The sequence below is a fragment of the Silene latifolia genome, chromosome 2, assembly GCF_048544455.1.
Source record: "Silene latifolia isolate original U9 population chromosome 2, ASM4854445v1, whole genome shotgun sequence".
In the NCBI taxonomy this organism is placed as follows: Eukaryota; Viridiplantae; Streptophyta; class Magnoliopsida; order Caryophyllales; family Caryophyllaceae; genus Silene; species Silene latifolia.
The window spans coordinates 79559434-79580079 of record NC_133527.1 but is presented as its reverse complement, the minus strand read 5'-3'; the positions used below and the strand labels follow the sequence as shown (position 1 = coordinate 79580079).

At 36.4% G+C, this 20646-nt stretch overlaps 1 non-coding gene across 1 annotated transcript; it reads right to left on the bottom strand.

Moving 5' to 3' along the window:
• Positions 1-11742: 11742 nt before the first annotated feature.
• LOC141645635 (small nucleolar RNA R71) lies at positions 11743-11849 on the bottom strand. The gene has a single exon (XR_012545113.1). It is a non-coding gene; the product is annotated as a small nucleolar RNA R71 (small nucleolar RNA).
• Between the last annotated feature and the right edge of the window lie 8797 nt (positions 11850-20646).

Below are 20646 nucleotides of genomic sequence, written 5' to 3'. Positions count from 1 at the left end.
ATTTTAAAAGGTTGAATCACGCAAATCCATAAAACCGATTAATATACGATATTGGCTCCTTAAAGGCGATTTAGCATAAAATTGGGCATGTTCATACATATTATAATGCTGCATTTTATTTATGATTGTCATAATTTTATTTTATGTAATTTTTTAATTATGTAATTTTACTTAGTATGGCCTTAGTTTTTAATTGATATTACCCGAAATGTATGGGAATATCGATTCGGTTGTAATTTATTGTGATCTCGTATCACAGTTTTTTAATTTAATAGATTTATTTTTATTTTAATTACAAATGTATAATAGGAAATTATGTAATTTGTTATGTAATTTATTTATTCCGGAGTTCCTTCAAGACGGTGCCACTCAAGAAGGCGATCCATTAAAGACGGTGTTACCTCGAGATGCGTGCCAAAACCGAAGTTCAAGGAACCATTGGAGTTGGTTTCCGAATTTGTAATAGTTTATTAGATTTACTATTTTAGGAAGGCCATACTAGGATTTAATTTATGCTTTGCATTTTATTTATATGTCGCATGCATCGCTAAATCGTCATAACTAAAACATGCATTATCATTTTTATCGAGTTTATCGACCGTGTCAATTATAATTATCATAGTTCACCGCTTTAGTTCACTTAAAACGTGATAGATAATAAATTGATATAACCTCTCGCTAAATAAACAATTGAGACTTAGCCTTACCAAAAAGTAGAAACCATGAAAACCTATTTCATGAGGGAGTGCGCTCGGCCACACCGGGGTACAAACCTTGTTACGTAGGGGAAGTGGGTGATAAATGTCTATCCACCGAAATTATGTTAATGAAGGGTATTTCGGCACACCGTGCCCTAAGTTGATATGAGTTTGGATCATGGACACATTTATTCGAAATTTGGGTTGAACTCAACGAAAGTATTCACGACGATTTCCGGATGTGTTTCGGGCTAAAGATAAATATTAATGTAATTTTATCGACCAAGAGTTCTAAAAGTAGAATCGATTAAAGAGTTAATCCACCGAGTTATATTAATAAAGGGTATTTCGGCACACCGTGCCCCAAGTTAATATGAATTTGGATCTTGGAATCATTTATCATAGTTGGGTAGAGGTCACTATGTAAATGTTTTACTTGTTATTTACAAGTATTAATAAAACGATAAATGTTAAGTTTTCCACTATTCTGTTATCATATTGTTCTATTTCTTTACCACAATTCATATACGATATCATTTCGATTTTTGATTCAAATCTCCATTAAAACATCGTAACTAAAGACAAAATTTGAATTTTTCTTCTAAAAACCTCGTATTATCCATTGTAAGGATCTCTTGTGAAGAGTATAGATAAAAGTTATTCGTGATCGAAAGGGTTTTTGATTCTTGACTAACATATCTACTTACAATGAATTGTTTCTCATATGCTTAATTGAGTTAAGTACTTTGAAACGTTACATCATTTTGGTAACTAGATTTGTTTGAAATCAAAATTGACCAAAATACCGCAACCACTTCAATGAAAGTTTTAAGATTAAACAAATGAATTGAAGAGTAATCTTCACGAAATTCAATTTTGCTTCTCTAAGCAAAGACTCATTGAAATGAGTGGGAGCATTCTCTTAAACCGTTAAGAAAAGAGCGAAGTTCAAAGAAGTAAAATTAGAATGGAATTGATACAAGGTAATGTTAAAAGTAAAGTTATTGAGAATAATGATACTAAACCTATCAATCCCGACCGATAAAGTTTCCATTGTCTTAATTGTTGGACGCTAGAAAGGAAAATACCCCAAATTATTGAAGAATCAACAAGTTAGTTGTGGGACATCTAATGGGACCTTCTTCTTTAAATGTTTATTTGATTGACATAAAATTTGTTAGTACTACTTCGTCAATATTAGTAACCGGTGGTGGTTTTCATCATTGTATTTGATACATAGGATGATTAGAATATGATGTCTAGCAACAATGATGTTGAGAGATAGAGTCATTGTGTACTCAATCTAGTTTTTGGGTTTAGAGTTGTACTTAATTGTGACTATTAAGTGCATAAACTTTAAATAAGGATATAAACTTGTTAAGATACAAAAGAGGTTTCACTTTTGTGACCCTATACACCATGATTTGATGTATGGCTAGCCCATTATCAAGGTGATTATATTCTAAACCCAACTAAAATGATATATCATGAAGATGATGCAAGACTCAAATTGGTAACCCAAGATTAAACCTTAGATTCTGGAATGATGAACGCAAAGAATTATTGAGTACTCTTGAAACCATTAGATCATATGGTATATGCGTATCTTGTATTCAAAGCAAGATGTCTCTTGTCTTTTGGTTGAAAAGGAGATCGAGGTTGTAAATCATTGATCCAAAAAAGGTTGATCATTTTCTTTTACCAACGATTTTGGTTGACACTAATGTGTTCATTTAATAAGGTAAATAGAGAAATCTTTGAAGAAGTTCAAAGAGTTCAAAGAATCACGATTTAGTCATGATGGGATTATAAAAGTGAAGACTTTGATATAAGCCAAAGGAAATGTGATATAGTATCACAAATTAATCTCTCTTAGCACGCATTATGGGATAATGTGTGGTTGGATAAAGAAATCAAACGCTATTCGATATGGTTTGGACTTCAATCAAGTTACTTTGAGTTACTTGATCCTTTTGGGGATTTTATCATTTTGTCTAAATTATTTTTCCACTAAATCTAAAACGAATCATATGAGATATGAAATGGTAGGGTACCATGTTTGTAAGTTTTTCAAAAGAAACAATGCTCATTTTTCTTACTATATTCACGAGTACAACGGGTTTGTGGCTCGTGAAGCTGTCTTTCTAGAATACAAGTTTATTTCTAGAAGATAGAGTGGGAGAAATTATTCAAAGAGCCACAAAGAATGTTATGTCGCAAGAAACTGGTCTTTCTTGGCTACATGAGACGTTTTGTGTAAGACGTTGCTTCTTCAAAACCTAGGAGGTTAAAATCATCACTTGTTGAAGAAGATGAATTAGTGTTACTTTTAGAAAGTAAAGAGCTTGCAACTTACAAAGAAATTGTTTGATTCAAGTTGATTACTTCTGGAAAGTAATGAACATTTGACTTACATGAGAGTGTTAAGTCACAACTCAATACAAGGCTTAAAGCCATGAAAATCCGAAATTAATTCCAAGTGAATTATTAGATATCAAAGCTTGATTGGTAACAAAGGGTTTTGCACTAGTTGAAATGCTTAAGTCTATTTGGATCTTCTTAGAGATTGTGTTTCATTATGATGATATACATATAGGAAGTGAATCTAAAACCCACTTCTTCAATTAGAAGGAATTTATTCAATACATGTCTTGAGTTTTGTAGATTCTTGCAATCCTAAGATAATGTGAAACTTAAGAGAGGGTCTTGAGTAGGACATCAATGAGTTGGAATCAATGATTTGATCATGTGATAAAAACTTTTCTCAATAGGTTGAGAAGTTATGTTTATACATGGAGTTTAGTGGGAGTTACGGTGATTTTAATTAGTCTTATATGTGGATGACATATTGATCATTGGAAATGATTTAAGACTTATGGAGTATTATAATACATCTTTAATATCCGTATTTATGGAGATAAATCCACATGATATTAGCATCAAATAAGAAGTCTTATGTTGATAAGTTTCATGATTAGTTCAATCGAGTTGAACATAATTGATTGATTCCATTTGTTTCCGCTACCGAATCAATTAAATAGGAAATGATGTATAACACTTCATATACTTTAAGTATGATGAATTGTTTCAAATCGAATTTAAGTAATAGTTACCAAGTAAGCCATAATGATTACCCTTAAGTGCTTGCAGAAGCATTGAGGATGTAATGCAAAGTGTTTTTGATGCAATTGTGTGTAAGGGTGTTACACAAATGACAATTGACAATTGAGATTGCGCATGGTTTCCGACAAAACCATAATCAAAACACATTAGGATGGTTAAGATACCATTGTGGCTATGTTATTTAAGAAATAGATTTTATAGAATCGTTCTAGGCAATAAAGAACAATGAGAAATATTTACAACGGAAATTGAGTACACTTGCAATCATGGGATGTGCAAGAAGGATGAGTCCCACACACTGTGAAAACAGTGGGAGCTATTCTAAGGCTAGAGGGCCTATGTCATGATTGGATCTCGACACATACTCAGAAAGTTTTGTAATGCAATGTATACATTACAAAGGAAAACGAGTATGTAGTAAGGTTGAGTAAGGTACAAGAAGTTGATAAAACCTACTAACCAAAACCTTCTCATAGGCTTAACATGATGAGTCATGTCATATGTCATTTCAATTGCATTGAGATGAACAACTACATATAAGATGAAAATTGTATATAAAAATATGAAGTAGTAATCAGGTATTGACTATTCATATGTGATAATCACATTTGTCGTTCGAGTTTTTAAATCTAAAAAAAAAAAAAAACTCCTTTTATACTTTGTTACATCCAAACGGGTTGTAGAGACAATTGAACCCCGTTAAAGTGAACACGGATTAGCATTGTATTCGCCCATAGTTACTTACATGAGGTGACGTCTCGAAGTGACTAGAGTGTGATGCGATTGATGGCAAGTTCAAGTGCCATGGAGTCATGTGTGATGACTAGTCGATCACATAGGCAGACTATTAGGAACACTTTGTCGGGCCTTATGACCGCTTATAGAGTTCTAGCAAATTTATATAGCCTGGTCGTGGCGAGAGCTACTATAGTATTCTAATGAGTCGATTCTTTTGACTAAAGACTATTCTCCTATGATGGTACAGTTTCAGATAACTTTGATTTGTGTTACTATGACCTTCGTAAATGGGGTCAAATGGGCATATTTTGGGTTATGATGGTTGTGGCTAGTCGAAGGGAATAAGTGCGATAGGAATTGTCTACCCCTTGTCAGGGTTATAACAATAACTCAGGGCCACTCGAGGAGTAATGAACTGGAAATGCGTGGCCACGCTCGGAAGATATCTATGGTAGATAAATCCGGTCAATCAGTTATTCACCAGATCGAGGAAACCACTCTCGATATGATCACTTGCAAGTACGACTTGAAAGACACCTTGCATTGAGTAGGAGATAGTAATAGGACAAGAGAATTGGTGAGGCACACTTGTCGAGGACAAATGGGAGATTGTTCGAATATGTGTCCTCCGACAATAATGCGATCACAACTGTCGATCATGATGATCACATGTTTAAATCTTATTTTAAGAATACATGTGGGATGTAATATTTTACAGTCAACTGGTCCACACATATCGGTAATGATTGGCTGACTAGAGTTTGACATTACTGTCGTGCGACGGTGGTGATCAGTTGATCCCCTTAGCTCATACCTATAGGGAAATACTCTTAATTGATTATTTAATTAATCGTATGCCGATAAGAGTTAATTAAATTGCTTAAAATTGACGGGTGATTTTGTGAGTAAAGTTAACGTGTCTTATTGTAATTTGATTAAATGAGATACGGTCTAAGTAATCGAATTGTTTTATTACTTAGATAAAATTATTGTTTACGAAACAATTGAAAATTGAGTGAATAATTTATTATAAATACAAGACATTGTAATTTATAATTTGGTAAACTGTTTTGGTACAAGTAATTACGAATTACTAGTCGATATTGTATATGACATATTTTATTAGTATGTTGATTTTTAATATGTTAAAAATACATTACAATTTCACATGTCAAGTAACATGTCACATATGTTACAATTGACAAATGACAAAATAAAATGGACCATCCATTTTATGTTAAAAGTGCCGAAATTTGGAGGGAGTTTAAGGTGTATATTATGTTTTTATTTTGAGTGGAAAACACTATGATTACTACCTAATATAGCCTTGCATACCTATGTTTTCTTGGGTAGAAAAACTAGCCCATGCATTGGGCTCTCGTTCCCCCTCCAACCGGTTTCTACATAGAAAAGACAGGGGGCTTTTCTTTTATTATTCACTTCTTCTTCACATAATTTCTAGTGTAAGAAATTATGACTCTCTAAATTTTGGTGAGACATTTTAGAGAAAGAAAACCCACAAAACCATTCTCTCCTTTTGGCCGAAAATTATTCAAGAGGAAATACAAAATTTTGTATCAATTTTTAGTAAAATTAGTATTATTTCTAGTACAAATAATATTAGTTATTAAGAGATTTCCTTGGGTATTCACATTTAGGAGAGGTTCTAATTTGGACCTTTTGTTCATCCATTTTAAGGAAAGCTCAAGAACTAACAAATAGGTGAATTTGTTGGTGCCCATAAAACCGAAATCATATAGTAAGATTGATGATTTCTTCTCTTATCGTATTTATATTTGCATGCATATGATCTAGTTTTATTTTATGACTAAATAAATTTGAACATATATGAATATGTTGAGTATAATGAGATATAAATTTCAAACAGAATGTAGTGCTTCCTTTAGTGTACCAATCAATGCCTCCCAAATCATTATACTTGCACCAATTGTGATGCCTAAAGATAGCCTTCTCATTAAGCAAAGTATCTCCGGGTAAAGCCACATACCTCTCATCATCATTAAACCCCAGACATAAAACATTGGTCATCCTAGTCACAAGACCACCCATCACAATTCCCTTTGATTTTGTCGCACCTCTTGATAGATTTCGAAATCGGACAAGTAGTTCAATAGCGGGATTAAAGTTGTACTTTGGCAAACCTTGGACATTCAAATATGACTCAAGAAAAGTCATGTCAAGTTGACTCACACATCCCGTGTCACTCCTACCATGAATAGTCCCCGCTATAAATTGATGCCACACTCTAATAACCGGATGATGAATGTAAAAGGCATGACACCTTTTAAAACCATTTAATTCCAACCCGGTGATCGATCTCCACAAGTGTGACTCCGTGAACCCTACAGGTTTCTCAAGGTCGGTCTCGGGTATCGCAAGTCCAAAAATTTCACCAAAGGTACCCAAATGTATTTGATGGGTCTCATTACACAACCTAAATTGCAAATACACCCCATATCTTTCTCCTTCAAATACTTTGAGACTACATAAGAATTCAAGGTGAGGCTAAGATAAGTTTTCTCACGCATATTAAATAAAGTCTCAAGACCCATTCCTCTAAATAAGGACTCGGTTTGTCCTTCAATACCAAGTTTATCCAAAATTTAACGACAGATGAAACGAGTAGGCTTGAGTTCCTTACCAAGTAGTTTCAAAAATCGCCTCCTATGCTCATTTTTAATGAATACTACCTCCAGGAAATCATGAAGTTGCTCAATCTCCGGTACTAGCTCCTGTTCTTGCATTTGGAACTCTGGTGGAGCATTAAAATTGCTTCCTTTTCTCCTTTTTGATCCCTTAGTAGTAGTCTTACTCTTGCCCCAAAAAATCATTGTTGTAGTCTTGAAATCCACCAAGTATCACTACTCTAGAATGCTTCAAATCTCCACAAATAAGATCCAAACAACCTTGAAAATGCCTTACTAGAACACTAGAAGTATTGAAGTGAAGCTAGAAGGCAAAAATAAAACCCGAAATACAACTTGTAGCTCACGGATTGTTGGAGCTCCAATTTTTAAAATGATGAAAATGGGTGATTTTGAGCAAGTAAAAAGTTGAAAAGTTTGTTTTTATTGTGTAGAAATAGATTAGAATGAGTTTTAGAGTAATTTGATGGTGATTTGGTTTGATTTGATAGTTATTTGAGTGAGTTTTGTTAGTTGGGGTTGAGCTTGAAGGTAGAAGATGAAGATTGTAGGTGAGATTTGAGTGTAGAGTAAAAGTTATGGCTGAAACAAAGGCATTACATGGGCTAGTAGCTGGACACGGGTGGGTTAGAATTAATCTGCCCGTGATACTGGGCAAATACTGAAATCTGGAGCTGAAACCGCTCGGGACAAGGATGACCCGCTCGGGTTGACAGTGAACTCGCTCGGGTTGAGATGGACCCGCTCGGGTTGAGAGCTGAGACGAGCGTTTTCTTCAGAATCTGCGCAGATTCTTGGGCAGGAACTTTTTTGTTTTTTCATGTCCTTCAACCGGCGCGGATTGGACTCGGGATGAGCATATTTCGAGAAATTTCGACCCAACACCTTTTTAATGATAACAAAGTTGCTCACAAGCCCAAATTCTCCATTTTCTTCATTTCTTTACATTTTCCATTTTCTCAATTTCATTAATTTCCTTCAAAAAGCTCAATTAAAATATGAGATCCCTCCCTTTCATCTCTCATGCAATTTATTAAATGAATGCAAAACTACACTAAATGCATATATATACAAATTAATGGTTATTGAGGAACTCCATTAAACCAAAGATTATCAATAAACAGTTTCATATAAAATTATCACTAGCACTCAAAACACGTAGAAGTCGGTCAAATTCTTGGGAGTGAGATATAAATAGACATGGATAACAACACAAGATTATGCAATGAAATAATGCCCAAGTAATAGACCGAACAAGCATGTGAAGAATGTTATGACAAAAATAATAAGAGATGTGATGGATGGTAGGAACACGAAATGGGTAGTTGGTTGGCAATTCACTCAACTCTTCCTCCAAATAGTCAAAATCACCACATTCAATGCAAGTACTCTCATTATCATCTAAGGTGATTTCAAGGATGTCTATTTGAGGTTCCCAAATGTCCTCATCATATTCTTCATCCCAACAAGGACCATTATCATAGGGGTTGTCATAACAAGGCTCACCAAGTTCAACAAAATTATCTCCCTCTAATATGTCATCCTCAAAGGGTGAGTTTTCACTCAAGCTCTCATCCATATCACTCTCACCTTGCCCATAATCATCAAGTTCCATGGAAGTTGGTTTCATTGGTACACAAGAAGAGTAGGATGACGACATCAAAGCATTGGTTTCACAATCAAGAATGTACTCCTGCTCATCATCACTCTCTTCATCAATCATTCCATCTTCCCAAGGAGGGGTAAAATTGTGGTCATAGTGGGTTGACTCAAGGTTATAGGAAGGTGTCTCATCCTCACAAATCTCATTTTCATAGTTTTCCTCAATGAATTTTTGAAATGTGGCTTTTATCGCTTTCATACCTTCCTTGGCACTCTCAAAAATGTCATGTACAATTTGCTTAAGACATTGGGTGGTCATGAACTCAACAAATTCTCAAAATTCCTCACAACTCATCTCACATATCCTACCACCACTCAAGTGAAATGCCAAGTTGCAGGTTTCAAGGTTCATGCCATTATAAACAACACAACATGCTTCATAATTTGAAAGCGTATAACCATGATGCAAAGCATGAGTCATATTATCTTCAAATATTGTAATATACTTATCAAAAGACTCATTTTCATATTGCCAAAAAGTGAATGTAGACATGTTAAACATATGAAATTCATGTGACCATAAATAGCCCACATTTAGTCCCCGAATTATCCTTGTTCCCATGCTTTTTAGTGCATATTTGGGTCATTTATTGTCTTTAGCTCTTTGTTTTGCATATTCTTTGAGGTTTTGTGTCCTTGGTAGGAAAGGAGTGCAAACCTTGCATTTTCATGGCAAAATGAGACTAAATTGATTGAATCCAATGACCAAGCATCAAGGAGAGACAAGATTAGAAGGCCTTTGTACATATTATAGTAGTTGGGCAATGATGAGGAAAGATCCTTGTATCCCCAAGGAAATCCCCAAGGATTTTATGAAGAAAAGGGAAGAAAAGAAGAAGACACACGGCTGAGCAGCAATCCGCCCGTCTTCCCCTGAAGACGCCCGTCCCCCAGGACCACAATCCGTGCGTCTTCTACCAAAGACGCCCGGGCAGCAGCACCTAGAAGACGTCCGTCTTCTCTCAAAGACGCCCGGGCAGAGACTCCTGAATCCGGCCGTCCCGTGCCTAAGACGCACGGATTCCAAGACAGCGCAAATACGTTTCTTCAAGCTTCATGAAAGATGCCCTTCCTTCAGAAACTACCGGCGTTTCCCTAAGTAGGGACTTAATCGTCATTTAAGCCCTTAGTTAACCCTAATGCATCCACCTAATTTCCACTATAAATACCTCATTAGTCTAATTAGAAGAGCATGTTCTTCTTATCAATTCTTAGGGTAGTTAATATCAATCAAATCTCTCTTTAGTTTTGTAATCAACAATTAATCAAGTTTTAATACAAGTTTTATTTCCTTAATCTCTCTTTTGTTCATCCTTTATTTTGGGTAATTGAAGAATATTTGGGTTATTATTGGGAGATTGACAACCTCTCAATCAAGCATCAAGTACTTCTATTATTCTTTGCTTTATTATTGTAATCATTAGTAGGTATAATTCTCTTAATCCCTTTTTAATTGTTGCTAATTACTTTCATTTGTTCATCATGTTTTACTTTGTTGGTATGATTGACAACCTTGCTAGCATGTTCAACATGATAATGAGTGAGTAGTTCCATAGCTAGGGTCAATGGATAATTAGAGGAAACCAACATGGGGAATGATTCATGCTTAAATTAATATGCTTTCATGGTTTATTTGCTTGCTTGTTTTGATCTCAACTCATGCACATGTTATGTTTGATGAAATGTGAGCCTATGAATCCTTTCATTTTTTACCCATCACCTATCTTTTCAATGAGACTTCTAAGACATAAACCAACTCGAGTCTCATTAGACCATGCATGTTGTTGAGTAGGGAAGACTAAGTCGACTTGTAGGTGTTGTACAATCTAATCGATTCGGCTCTGGGACCCAAACTTTCCTAGGATTGTAAGATATAACCCAACTCAATCCATCACAACAATAATTGCTTACTTATACTTTGAGAACATGTAGTATGATCAATTCCCATGAATCCCCTATGACCCCATGACACCCTAGTGCTTTTTATCAATTGTTTACAACCCTTTCAATTCATCTTGCTTATTTACTTTCATTGCTATTTAGTTTAGTGACCTTCTACATCAACCCAAATTGTGACACCCCTAAGACACCACTAGTTGCAATAGAAATCTCATTTCAATTCCCGTCCCTTGGGATCCGACCTTTACTTGCCTCTTTACTAATTGTAGAGTTGTTTGTGAAGTTATAAATTGTGTTTTGGTCTAGGTGTCTTTCTTTGCCTTGAGGAAGTAAAACTCCTCAAGGTTTGTTCTAATTGTTTTCAAGTTGTTTGATATTTTGCATGTCTAGAAGGTCACAAGGTGATTTGTTACCTTTTGATCGTGAAATTGAAAGAACTTTGACAACCAATAGAAGACTTGCTAGGAGAAATTTGAGAGGTATTAGTGAGGTTGTATATATTCAACCAACTATTGAGTTCATCAACCCTTTTGCAAGAGAAGGTGAGGAGAACCCAACAAAAAATACAACACAAAATCAACCCACAATGCCTAAGTTTTCATCACATTCCGTACCCACCGAGGAGAACCTACCCAATGGTACTCCCACACCACAACATTTGACCGAAATTTCATTGCGAAATCCACATTTATCCAATTAGTCGAAGGAGCCAATTTGGGGGGATGCCTAGTGAAGATCCTCATTCTCATATGGAGACCATTCGTGACTATTGTGATGCGATTTCTCAAATCGGTGTAACTCAAGACCAAATTCGATGGGTCTTATTTCCTTTTTCTCTAATTGGCACCGCAAAACAATGGTTGAAGGGCCTTGATAAGGGCACTCTCGGAATTTATTCTTGGAAAGAGTTGGCTCTAGCTTTCTACAAAAACTTCTACCCACCGGAAAAGACTAACATGCTAAGAGCTCAAATTACGTGTTTTAAGCAAAGGGATGAAGAATCTTTGTATGAAGCTTGGGAGCGGTTCAAGGGAATTTGTCGCTCATGTCCTCACCATGGACTTAGCGAGTGGTTCTTGGTACAACAATTTTGGTACGGTCTATATGAAGATTCAAGGAACATTCTCAACATGGGATCAAATGGAATGTTCACCGAAGTTGATGACAATCAAACTTGAAACAAAATTGAGGAAATGGCGGTCCATAACTCACAATATAGTAGACCTCGCAAGGCTACTAGAGGAGGAAAGCATGAAGTGGACTCCGTTACTCAATTGGGTGCTCAACTTAGTGCTCACATTGACACAATCAATTTGAAGTTTGAAAAAGCTATGGCTAGACTTGAAGAAGCCTCAAAATAACCAAAGCATCATGTTAATTCCATGACGGCATCCTCATCAATCCCAAGTGGGATATGTGAGAATTGTGGAACTTTGGGACGTGACTCAAGTGAATGTAGGGGAACAAATGAACAAGTGAATGCTTTCCAAGCATACAAGAGTGGTACCCCTTATTCCAACTATTACAATGAAAACACCAAATTCCATCCAAATCTCTCATACAAAAGCCAAAATGTTCAAAACCCTCAAACAACATACACCCCACCTCCCATGAGAAACCAAAATCAAAGACCCTTTTACAACCAAAACCAAGGTTACCAAAATCAAAATCCATACAATCAACAAAATGACCAAGGTTTTGATGTTCAAAAAGCGGTCCTCCAAATGCAAAAGAATCAACAAGAATTTTTCACTCAAATGCAAAAAGATAGTCAAGCAAAGGAAACCACCATCAACAACATCCTAGCTCACACCAAAATATTGGAAACCCAATTAACTCAACTAGCATCTTCAAGCTCACAAAGACAAAAGGGGCAATTACCACCTCAAAGTAATCCCCCAAGACATGAAACGGTTAGTGCCATTCACTTGAGAAGTGGTATAAGGTATGAAGCACCGAAGAAGCAAGTTGAGGATGAAGTTGTGGAAGCTAGTGATAAGGAAGAAATTGTGCAAAACTCCAAAGACAAATATTATTACCTCTCTTTCCTCCTCCTCCTCCTCCTCCTCCTCCTCCTCCTCCTCCTCCTCCTCCTCCTCCTCCTCCTCCTCCTCCTTCTTCTCCTCCTCCTCCTCCTCCTCCTGCTCCTCTTCCGATCCTCCTCCTCCTATGCTTCCTTTATGACCTTGAACCATATCCAACTCCTTTTCTGATGGCTTTTCCCCAGTTTTCAACAGTCTCATCATCAACCTTGCTATTCTATGTAGCTGTGTAGTAGAAATTAATGTCAGTATATATAGTTGTAAATTAATTACATTGGTTCAAATACAGTATTTATAGATTACCCTCTTGGAAGCATCACCACATCGAGTAGTTTTCCCAAAATACTTAGTGATACCAACATGCGTTCCTACCCCTCTCACACGACTTGGATGCTCTACTTTGCTGATTACTCTAGCAAGAATGTCATCACGTCCTTCAGGCTTCCATTTTCCTTCCTCTACCTCCTTCTCACATATCCTTTACATACACATAAAACCATTAAGCAACTCACAATTATATAACTCCGACTACCAGTGGTAGGAGTGAAATATTTATTCAATCTTATAATTTTCTCTTTGATGTCCTAATCATATTTAGTTTACGTCTTTCCATTCATAGGAGTGTGACCTTCCACCCAAGCGTCGTGACGACTGAATTTTCCAGGCTTCGCCTACAATTCATTCATCACATTGATATCCTCTCAAAATATGTATGATTACTATGAACATATATAACATCCGACTAAAACACCTAACAGTCTAATACTATAACAATTATGTACTTACAAGTTTCTTCTTAATCAATCAATAACCACCTCGGGAGCCGTAAAAGACGGTCTTTTTCTTTGAAATGTTCGCCTTACTCCCCTCACTCATAGCCTTCATCAAATAAATTGTATCAAGAAACGTAAGCATGACCAAACACTAAACTAAGTATACTTCTTTACTTATTATTATTAAGTTACCTTAAACTTGTCAGACTGCCTATAAGCGATATAACTATCCCAATGGTCTTGACTGACATACGGATACTTCTTTGTTGGTGGGGTCTTGTTCATCTCCCCGGTTTCCTCGTTGAACAAGTGGTTCTCAGCAATCTTTAACTTCCAAGATCTGAGGGCTTCCCCTATCTTTTTTTTAGGTACTTATCATACATTTCGGGGACAACGCAAGCTAACTGGATATATGATGAGCATAGTTGATACAAGTGTTTCGGCTAATACACATATCAAGTAGTAACTAAATTTCAGCTAAAACATTTATTATTGTATATACATACCTTTATTCTGTTTATTAGCATGGTGTTCCGTATTTGACTCAGTTCACAGATACGCGGCGTACCGAGAGGCACATATTGTCTTACACAACAACCAATCCAACTCGCAAAAACCCGGCATACTCACCATATGGCAGCCCCATATCTTTATCCCATTGTAAAGGATTAGGTATCTTTGAATTTATTGCTTCTAGGGAAACCCTGTGGCGCATTCGACCCGCAGTGTGTTGCAAATTATTCTCATCACCTGAGTCGTCACCTGACACATTTACATCGTTTCTTTTGCGCTTTTCGACCATATCTAAAGCAGAAATTAATAAACAAATAATAAGAATGCATACTTATAATAACAAACAAATCTCTAGAGATGAGGGTTTATTAATTCTTTAAAGAGGAGAATCCGGATTGATCTGGCGGCGGCAATGGCGATGATGACGATGACTGCAACGGCGATAGGGTAGGCTGGTGGTTGAGGGGAAGCTCAATGTTTAAGAATACTATGTGGGGGAGGGGAAGCTCAGAGTATATATGTGTGAATAATACAACACTTGCAAGACCTTGTTTATTGGAAAGTAATAAACACGGTACAAGAAAAACCGTTATATTTTGTTTCCAAATACACAAATGTTTTGTTTGAAACCGTAGTTGATTAGTACTATCTACAACGGGTTAAAAATAACCGTTGTCTGAAATATTTTCATTTTTTTTTATTTTCCCGCCATGAAATAAAGCAACAGTTTTATATAAATAACTGATGCAGACGATGTCGTCACTCATCCAATCAAACACATTTATAATACTCAACATACAACTAGTTAGCGGTAAGTCGAGGTCGATCCATGGGACGGTGTGCTTTGAGTTCTAAGTCTATCTATCTTAATTTATGCTAGTGTCACCATTGATTTGGGTTGTAGTTGTGTTCTAGGCTAATGCAAACAATAAGGTAAAACAAGCAATAAAAGGAAGGATGTAAACAAATGCTTAAAAGTGCTAGGATATCATGGGGTCATAGGGAATTCATGGTGTTGATCATACAAACATGTTTACAAGGTTGCAAGCAATTAATGTTGTGGAGGAACCGAGTTGGGTTATATCTTACGGTTCTTAGGAAGCGTTGGGTCCCGGAGCCGAATCGATTAGATTGTACAACACCTACAAGTCGACTTACTTTCCTCCTAATCAACTTCTATGCATGGTCTAACAAGACTCGAGTTGGTTTATATCTTACGAGTCAAGTTGAGTAGATAAGAGATGGTAAAAATGCAAGGATTCATAGGCTTAGCATTTCATCAAACATAACATGTGCATAAAGTTGACATCACAAGAAGCAAGCAATTTGATTATGAAAACATATTAGATTAAGCATGAATCAATCCCATGTTGGTTTCCCCTAATTACCCATTCATCCTAGCTAAAGAAACTACTCACTCATTATCATGGGAAACATGTCATTAATGGTGTCAATCATCACAACAAGTATAAACATGATAATAGAATGAAGAAATGAACAATAAAGATTAAAGAGTGAAGGAAGTATACCAAACTTGAGGTGATCCAAATAATAAAGCAAAGAATAATAGAAGAACTTGATGATTGATGGAAGGTTGTCAATCTCCCAATAATAACCCAATAATCTTCAATTACCCAATAATAAACTTGAATAATAAACTTTGAACAATAATTAAAGAGAGATTAATGTGTAATTTGTGGAAAGATTAAACAGTAATCTATTCTAATCAACTACTAATCTAATCTAAAGAAGGATTTTTCTAGCTAAGAGAGATTGTTCTTTTGATTATTACAAATGGGGTATTTATAGTGGAAATTAGGTGGATGCATTAGGGTTAACTAAGGGCTAAACTAGTAATTACACTTTTGAGATTTGAGAAGGGAGACTCCGGTATTTTTCGAAGGAAGGGCTTCTTTCTTTGTAGCTTGGAGAAGACGAAATTTGGCTGTACTGGAATCCGTGCGTATTGGAGTCGGGACGGGCGGATTCTGTTGATGGAAGACGGGCGGATTCGATGGAATCCGGGCGGATTTTGGCGGGGCAATCCGAGCGGATTTGGGAGAAGACGGGCGGATTCCGAAGGTGCAATCCGGGCGGATTTGGGAGAAGACGCTCGGATTGTGGTTCACGTAGCAAGGGATAGTTTCCTGTCCAGGAATACGCCCGTCCCGAGCGAAATATGGGCGTCCTGGGCTTCAACCCGAGCGGGTTGAATTTGACCCGAGCGGGTTGAGCTGTATCTTGAGCTCGGATTGTAAAACGGACGTTATTTCCTCATCCGGACTCCTATTGGAGTGATTCAAAAGCCTAGATCACTTGGTTTTTCGACGCCGTTCCATCTAGCATATTTTCAGAGCCAAAGGAGCAACTCTTAATTTGGGTTCCGAGCAATTTCTTCATGCAATGCCTTCCTTCTTGTCATCCTTGCTTTTAACCCCTTGATCCTTCTATATACACTTTATTCCTACATACTTGGTCATCATTCTTGCCGCCTCTTCATACTAGTCCATCTAATATCATCAATAAGCTTCCAAATATGCACGAAAGACGGGAATTTCCGCCTTATTATCTTCTTTTCTACAAAACATATGAAATGCGATAGAAAAGCAAATAGGAAGGTTTTGACGGATAAAATGGCCATAGAATGTTATAATAGTATGCAAAATAGGCTCAATAAGGGGACTAAATGTGCGCAAATAATGTTCACATCAAATATCCCCAAACCGAACCTTTACTCGTCCCGAGTAAAGAGGTGACTAAAACTAGACCTTTATTTAAACTATCCTACTAATATAGTCGACATGAGACAATTAGTGGGTCTCACTCCGCCCCTTCAACTCACAACAAGACAACCATGAGGTAGGATGCCTTCTTGCAAGGCAAGGTGGGTCTTGCCAAAATGGCGACACATCCAAACATTAAGCACACAAAATCAAATAATGGATGCATCTACAAAAGAATAGCCACTTTCCTCATCTAAGTGGCGGAAATTATCTACAAGGGAAGCAATTCAAGGGTACACACTCCTTCATAGATGCAATTTGTTCAAACTACTAAGCCTAGAAGGATACCAATAAATCACCTCCAAATTGTGTCAAGCTAGGGTACCTTTGTCCTCAATCGTTAAATGCTTTTGTCAAGAATAGACTCCCTATGGTGTTAGAAACACTGGAGGATCGCGGAATTCCCCCTCTTGCCTAGACAAGAAGAAGGGTCGTCCTCTCTCTACCATGCACAAAAATGGATACGATGGATAAAGGGATCAATAGATATTTGAGTTTCACTTTGGGAGTTTGCTTTGTTTTTGTTTTTCCCCCCAATTTCTTGTGGCATATAACATTTGAGAACACTTTCTTTTTGCCATTTCTTTTTGATTTTTGCCATTTCAACACTTGACAACTTTTCACTTTTCTTTTGAACATTTTCAAAGTCACCCCATATGTAGTGAGGGTGGCTTATATTTGAAGCTTTAGGAGTTCTATTTTTGCTCCTCTTTTCATTTGATGCATTTTTTGCAAACTTTCTTTCACTTTTCATTTCATTGAACTCAAATTGATTTCTTTTTGTGCCATTCCCTTTGATGACAAAAATGTGGTAGAACATGGATGATGGATGGATGCATGGTTTCAAGGGTCACCTTGGAATAAACGGTAGCCAAGGAGTTATCACACCACAAGGTACTCTTGACTAGGCCTTAATTCATGGGTCAAAGGATACTAGCATGACACATCCTAGGGTGTTTTACAAGCATTCTAACAAGCAAAGTCTTAAGAAGAAAAAGCATCTACTAGGGCCTATATACGCTTGTCAAGCTTCCCAAGTAGACGATTTCGCAAAAAAATTTCTAACATGCAACTACATGCCATGATGCAACTATCATATAAACATCCTAATGCAAATGATTCTACCAACTAATATGACATATACACTAAATGCAAGTCCTAAGTTCACATTGGTATACCGCATCAATCAAAATAAAGCCACATAGTCATTAACATAAAGAGGAAAAAGGAGATTGGAAAGATCATACCATGCGGTCTTCAATATCCTCATGTCTCGGATGTGGCGTAGTCAATCAATGTGAACAAGGATGAACAAACACAATATATACAAGACTACACTACAAAGGAAATGAACATGTTTTTGAATTTTTGAATTTTTCAAATTTTTATGGTTTTTGTTTTAATGAAATTAAAAGACATATTTTTGTGATTTTTCGAAAATTTTCAATTTTTATGCATTTTTGGAATATAAATTCCCATCCCCCACTTTATTTTGGACATTTTCCTCAATGTACATGTAGGAGTAGGAATGAAAAAGAAATACATGTTTTTTTTTTGGATTTTTTATTTTTTTGAAATAAAGCACAAATGCAATGATATGATATGAATGAATGCATGCTCTAACTAAATGCAATTCTATATGACATATATAACAAATGAATGCAATCTACTCTATATTATATGATGCATGATTTCTAGTAAATTATGCTCACTTATGATCAAACCTCCCCAAACCGATTTAAACACTATTTCTAGTGTAGAAAAGAATAGGTTTGGCCATTAGTAACTATGCATGAATTCTAATCTATATGCAACTATCTATATGAATCATGTGATATATATTACAATGTAACTATACTATATGAACTAACTAATGTAATGCAATATGAAATATAATACAAATGCAAGCAAAATATATATGTATATAACTAAATGCAAGTGTAAATGTAATACAAAGTGAAAGGAAATGATATCTTACAAATGATGGTTTGAGGGAGGACTCCACCAAACTCATTTCATATTCCATTATCCATGGAGCTCAATGCTCTCAATAGTTGATCAAAGGTTTGTGAATGGTCCTCAAGTAAGTATGAATAAGTCTTGAACCATTTTAAAATGGAGTAGGGCCAATCCATGAGGGACCTCCCTTTGAACTCCTTCCCCTTCTCTTTTGCTTTGTGATGATGGCCTTTCCGGCTCTTAAAACTAGCAAACTTGAGATTCTTGTCATGGGGGCTTTTTCGGTTGCTCCTATTTCTTCCAAAGTTGATGATGCGAATGCTTGGACTAGTCAATTCTCCAAGGATAGAAGGCAAACTTTTATGGCATTGATGATGGGATGTCTTAGGAGTTGAGATAGTGGATGCCAAATTTCCACATATAGACTCCTTCTTAACCTTTTCTTTGAGCTTCCCCACTAAGTAATTCTTGTATGACGATTTGACTTTCGTGAGAAGGTCCATAATGTCATCTCCAACTATCATGGGCTCCATAGTGGGTGTGAAAAGGTTATTGTGAAGGCATTCCTCCTCTTCATCGAAGCAATCTTCAAACTTCTCAAGGATGGGTCCCTCAAGAAAGCTAATCCCATAACTCCATTCATCATTTGAGTCCATATTTCCCTCATCATCTTCTTCCATAGATGCATCATCATCACTTTCTCCATATGAATCATAAATAGGGGCATCACTTATCCTCAATAATTCTTTCTCCAACACATTAAAATCCACATCAAAAGTCACACCCTCATACTCACAAAGGCTAAGAGTATTTGGCTTACTCAACCTCATGTCTTCATCATCAAATACCACACTTTCATATTCACAAAAGCTCAAGGACATTGGCTCTTCCCACTTGTCATCAAAGGTAACTCCTTCAAACTCACATTCATGGTCAATGTCTAAAGAGTGGTGAGGGGTAGTTACTTGGGATTCTTTCATTTGGGCAATTTGAATCTCCAACTCCTCACCTTGGGTAACAATGTCTTGAAGAACATTGTCCCTTTTTTGGCTCTCTTCTAGCATTTGTTTGAAGAAGTTTTGTTGATCTCCCATCATTTGGAGAACCATGTCTTGAATGTCAAAGTTGGGCTCATCTTTTTGTTGTGGGTGGGTGTGAAAGTGCTCATATTGTGGCATTTGGAATTGTTTGTAAAGTGAGTTTTGGGTGGATGATTGTTGTTGATATTGGGTGTGGTGATTTTGGTGGGGAAAATTGGGGTAGTAGTTAGGATTTCCATTGTATGAATAATAATGTAGGTTTGTGTTGACTTGCTCCTCAAACTCCCCATACCCATAGTCATACTCAAAAGATCCACCACATACTCCATATGACAAGTCTTGGGTCATCATCATAGCTAAGATAAAGATACAACTACAAACATGGAAACTACACAAAGATGGTAAGAACGATCCTTGAGGAACAAGTTCCTCAAGGTGACAGCAAAATCAAAATAGACAAACAAGTAAGAACTTAATCACATAGCACCGTCCCCGGCAACGGCGCCATTTTGATGCAGACGATGTCGTCACTCATCCAATCAAACACATTTATAATACTCAACATACAACTAGTTAGCGGTAAGTCGAGGTTGATCCATGGGACGGTGTGCTTTGGGTTCTAAGTCTATCTATCTTAATTTATGCTAGTGTCACGATTGATTTGGGTTGTAGTTGTGTTCTAGGCTAATGCAAATAATAAGGTAAAACAAGCAATAAAAGGAAGGATGTAAACAAATGGTTAAAAGTGCT